Genomic DNA, 5899 nt, shown 5'->3' with positions numbered 1-5899 from the left:
TATTTTATTCCCCCCAAATACTATGGGGTGGCTTCTATTATGATCACCTTTGTACAGATCAGGAAACCAGGCCCCAGAAAAGTTGCCATATACCTAAAGCCATGCATTTGCTAAGAGGGGAGAATGCAGACTGGATTTGAACCCACGCATGTCTGAGTTCAGATCCAATCTGCTCATTTCAAGATAAAAATGTGTGTGTGTGTGTGTGTGTGTGTGTGTGTGTGTGTATCTGCACCGCCCATATAAAGGTAGATAGGAAGAAAAGACGGGGGAAACAAGGATGACTTACTTGGCTGGTGAGTGATTACATGGTGTACGATTTATTATTTTCTTTTTTTATTTGGTACTCAATTTGTTTACATTTTAGGGTGGGCTGAGAAGAGAGGAATGTACCTAGATTCCAAGTCCCTCTGGAGTTGAATCCAGGTGGCCTGGAATGTTTTAAGGGGAGTCAAATCGTATTGGTCAGTGAGTTCCTTTTCTGCTTTCTCATCAGGGCCCAGAGAGCTGGTCCTATGCAAGACCTGGGGCCGTGGTTCATGCCAGGAACAGAAAATGTCTGCAGCAACATAGCCTGTTATTGACCAAGCCTGCACCACCTGTCTACCTGGCCCACCTGGCCCACTGCCCACCTGCTCACCTGGCTCATCTGACCCACCTGGCTCAGCTGCTCACACTGCCTCTGACAGAAGCTGTGCACAGTTGATGTTCCAGGTCACATCTCATTGCAATGGTGTATGTGCCGGAGGGAGGCACGGGCTCACAGGGTGTATGACATGACCATTATATTCATGGAAATCCTAAGATCCAGAAGGCTGTAAAGGAGTTGAGAAAGAATTTGAAGCAGATATTCACCACACTGTTTTAAATTTGTGTCTCATTATTGTACCACTCTGTCTACGTTATGAATTAACATTTTTAATAAATCCTGTAATTATCTTGTGAATAGCTTCATTACATGGCTTTGACTTTATAATTTTTTCAGTGTTAGGAGCATGAATTTGGTAAATGCAAATCTTTAGAGTATAGCCTCCATTTTTCTAAATTTTGTTTCAGTGTATTTAAAAGCACGTACTCAAAAAACTGAAGCAGCCCATGTCCCTTTCATCCCCTGAAAGATCCAGGCCCCTGGTATCTGAGCTTACATGGGACAGAGACAGCTCATAGATTTTATTTTCATTTGCAATGTTCAATATGATTACAGATGAAAACTCTATCGAAATTAAAATAAGCCACATAGGGAAAATGCACAAGAGAAGTTGAAAAAAAGGAAAAGCTAGATTTTGAAAAGGGCAGGGAGAAACTTCCAGTCTAAGATGGTATTCAAACGCATTCATTTATAGCTATTTCTTCTCCAAACCCCATTAAGATGACAAATAAAAGAATAAAAAAGGCATATGCTCGCAAAGACAAAGCTATCTTTGGAGAGATAATGGGGGCTTAGCTATACCTATGACATAAGGAGATCAGATGGCTTCTTTCTGGGGAAGCTGACCAGCCTAAGAGAAAAATAAATCCATTATGCTTTTCTGTTCTGTTGTTTTTGTATGCCGTATGACGGGGTCACATTTCATTATTTTTCCATGTAAGTATCCCATAATGGAGGCCTCATTTCTTGAATTTTGTTTGTTGGTTTGTTTTGCTTGCTTGTTTGTTTTTGGGGCAGTGCGTGGCCCGGGAATCGAACCTAGGTCTTCCACATGGCAGGCGAGAATTCTACCACTGAACTACCCTTGCACCCCAGTTTATCAGGTTTTTACCCGATAGTGAAGTTCACCAGTCCAGGACCCCCACTCATGAACTTCTGGACAGCTTCTCAGTGGCACACTCTTACACATGAACACCAGCCCAAATCACCCGACAACTAAACAAAACCTCTGGAACAAGACAGACGGACAGAGAAGAACCCAGAGTTGACAGAGACCATGTTGGAAAGAGAAGAAAACTGCCAAGCAACAATAAGAACGAGAACCACTGTAAAGATGAGGGTAGATGTTGCATTCCTACGAGAAGGGTATGGGACTATGACAATGAAAAGAAAGTAAGAAAAAAATGTGAAAAGAGAGCATAAATTAGGGAGACAGGATAGTTCTTGGCCCCTCCCAGAATTTAGGGAGGGTAACACATTAGAATATTAAGGAACAAGCTTTGGGTAACAGAGAACCTCATCCGCATTAATCTATAGCAAAAGACATTTGGAAACCGCTGAATTGGGCTGCCAGGTCAGGTCCTGGTATTTGTTGAGCATTGACTCTTCATAACAATCCTGCTAGTTATGAGTGATTATCCTCATTTAATATACAGAAGCTCAAAAAGGTATAGTATTGGTTTGAACCATAAGAAATAGTTATTCATTTTTATGAGTCAAAAGTGGTTGAACACCAGTCCTTTCAAGGTTTCAACGTAATATGGGACCCGTGGTCAAGCCGCAACATGTTTTGGCCAAGGGTATGGTATGTCAAAAGATAAGTCAGCATCATTGGGCACCTGGAACTTGCTATGTTTTAATGTGTTGACCTTGAATCCAAAAGGGAAAGGATACCTGTATTCTGCACAGCTTTCTCAAGCCCTCTTCCTTGGTTGGCTGTGGTCATTTTGCGGCATAAGTATGGGGTTCATGGTGACTGAGTGAGTGTGTGCATTTTAGGTTAAGAAATCAAATTATTAGATGACACAAAAACATCACAAAGAGACAAAATGTGCATGATGTTGCTGTGAGAATGGGCTGGAAACAGCAATCTCGTTGTCAGATCTTTTCATTAGGCTCCTTTTGTATATGAAAAAGGAGGAAAAAGCCCTTAATGAAAAAGCAGAATTCCTTAGCTTCCAGGTACTGGGAAGCTACATGTTCTTCTTAAGACTGCCCTGTAAACTGCTCAGGTGATTCCTTTCTCCCGCTCCCCTTGCATGAAATCTTCAAGGGGCAGAAACTCAAGCATAATTTCTTTGGTCATGGATCAAAATAACACTTTTAGTCCCAAGAATCATCTCATTTCCATAATTAAAATATCCAGCCTTGGGTAATTGAAGAAATTCCAAATTTCACTGGAAGTAAAGGCATGTCTCTTCCCCCAGCGTTGGCCTGTTTTGGCTGGGGAATCACCCATGGGGAAAGGAGGGAGGGGAACCTTTTTTTCTCTTCTCCTACTCCAGGGGTCTCCTCTGGCTCCTCTAGGTAAAAATGGCAGGTGGGGGTGTGGGTGTGGGTGGGGGCGGGGTGTGGGTGGGGAGGAGAGGCTGGGCTGGTACTGGTTTGCTCTGTCCTTGGCTGAGACTTGAGGCTGACTTTCTCTTGTAAGGCTTCTTGGAAGCCCTCATCACTGGTGCTGTCCCAACTGCAATTCCTACAAGGCAGGAGGAATTCCTACAAGGCTGGAGAGGCCTGGCCCCTTCACCCCAGGTAAACTCTTTGGTGGGGACATAGTACCCAGATGGCCCTTTTGGACAAAGTCTCCATCCAGCATTCTCTTCTGCACAGTCCGCATGCCCATGGATACAAACCCTGGAGTGCTAGCCATTTCCAGCTTGGTCACCCTTCTTCTCCCAACCATCCAAGCAGCTGGCCAGCATGGCCTCTCAATTGTGGGGCAAATGTCAGACCCATGTGTTCCCCCAAAGTCCAGGGTCATAGGCTGAGCTCTGTAGGCACTCTTTTGAAAGTCTTCAGCCACCAGACCTGAATTGAGAAGGAAGCACTCCCACGTCTTGACTTTAGGGGGTACCAGGAGAAAAACGCCTCAGCATTCCACCAACTTTGCCCCAAAACAGTTTTTCTTCTCAGCCTCTGCAATCTCAACACATTTATCCACTCAAGGCGGTGTTGGGCTCAGGGTTGAAAAATTAAGTTTTGTCCCCTGCCTTTGCAAGTCCTGAGTGGGTGGGGTAGCTGCTTGCTTGTAACAAATGGAGAACATGTCACTTATTATTTTCCGCTTCTTGGGATCCCTGCAAAATTGTCGTGGAAACAGTCCCATTTTAACATATTGTTACATAAGGGTGCTACACATGCCACATGCTTGGTAGGTGTGGTATCAGGTAGCATATAAGTGTCTACTTATGCCCATGGAGAGGATGCAGGGCGGGGATGGATGTACATAGATTTCCCTCTGAGTGTATGGTGTGTGGGAATAATCCCTGTGGTATATGCACAGTGCCTGTGCACACATGTATGTGTACATACGTAAAGGGTATACGTGTGCTGTAAGTGCATATGCAGATGTCATTGGCAGAGCCCCAACCACAAGTGTTCCCCACGGCCTCCGTTTGCTCCACGTCTCGCTGATGAGTCTTGAAAAGCAGAAGGTGGCTCAGTCCAGCATTTGGGCTCTCGCCTGCCTGTAAATCTTCATGGGTCCAGGCTGTGTGGTGAAGTAGCAGCCTCACTGTTAGGAGAAGCCAGCAGAGCAGCCCTTCGGTAGCGCTAAGTACTGATTTCCCTCCTTCCTATTGAGGAGAGTAAGAACAGTGATTTGAGTTTGTCTCACAACCAAAAGCTCCTCTCCTGATTTTGCCTCTTAGCTAAATGCGAGAGAGAGAGAGAGAGAGAGAGACCTGCAAAGATTGTTCCCTTTATGAATAGAGGTTTTTTTCCCCCTAGTCTTGGCACAGGAGCCACATGAACTGCCCATGTGAGTCTTAACTACCTGCCATGTGACTCATGGTGTCACAGGGCAGCTAGAGGGATTGCACCAAGGTCAGTGTGAGAGAGAGAGTGTGTGTGCATATGTGTGAGTGTGTGCATGTGCAATCAGTAAGGGCATTTGGATGTGCGACAGTGTCCCTGGAATATGTCTTTCTGCAATGTCGGGTCTATTTCCGTGGCAACGTGCAGAGACAGCTAGTGAATCAGGGAAATGTTGCCAGATGCTATGGCCAGGGCAAATTTGCTGCAGCACAGGAAGGAAAATTCTCAGCTCAAGAAGGGGGCATAGAGAGGGGCGGTTTGTTTTCTGCTTGTGAAGAATTTGCTGTTTAATTCTGCTGCATGTGACAAGCAAGCCCAGTTCCCCAGGGACAAACATTTGCATTTCTATTGCCCCTTTCCCAGAGGATCCAGAAGCCCGCCCTGGTACCCTGGGCAAACAGCATCCCCATTAACGAGGGGGCCAGCTGGAGGGGCTGCCTGTTGGATGGGCAACTTGGAGAGGTTGTTACAGAAATGGGAGAAAGACCAGCAAGTCTCATTCTCCAGTTTTACCCCTTAAACATACCCAGAGCAGTTGGTTTTGAAGCAATTGCAACAGTGATGCCCTTTTCTCTGGGAAAGACATAGCATAGCAAACCTTGGCCACTCACAGACTCTTGCAACCCTGTAGACCATGGCTTCATTTTACAGACAGGCACACTGAGTCCATCCTTTCATTCATCCATTCATTCACTGGCCAGATATTTTTTGAAGACCTGCCATGTGCTTGAGACTGGGCTCTGGGGAGGCAGCAGTGCATGAATCAATTAAGGTCCCTGCTCTCAAAGAGCTGACATTTCAGTAGGGAATTAGACAATGAGCCAGATCAAGAAGTGAAATACATAATGTGTCAGGTGGCAATTGATTGTATGGAAGAAGACAAAGCGAGGTGAAGGGGATTGAGGGAGGGTGGGTAGAGGTGTATCACGCTTCACAGGGAGCAGGAAGGCCTCTCTGAGTGGTGACTTTTCAGTAGAGACCTGAAAAAATAGAGGAAAAATGCCATGGAGACATGGGTGGAAAGAAGGTTCAAGCAGAAGTACTGCATGTGCAAAGGCCCTGGGGCAGGAGTTTGCTACACATGATCAAAGGCCGGCAAGAAGGCCAGAGAGGCTGGAGCAGAATGAGCAACTGAGAAGCTGGTAGGAGTTCAGGTCACAGAAGTTAAGCCACCAAATTACAGTGGCATGTTGGCCACTGTAGGACTTTGCTTTT

This window comes from Tamandua tetradactyla, chromosome 20 (genome assembly GCF_023851605.1).
Source record: "Tamandua tetradactyla isolate mTamTet1 chromosome 20, mTamTet1.pri, whole genome shotgun sequence".
Taxonomy (NCBI): domain Eukaryota; kingdom Metazoa; phylum Chordata; class Mammalia; order Pilosa; family Myrmecophagidae; genus Tamandua; species Tamandua tetradactyla.
The sequence above is the reverse complement of the archived record's forward strand: the minus strand, read 5'-3'. Positions refer to the sequence as shown.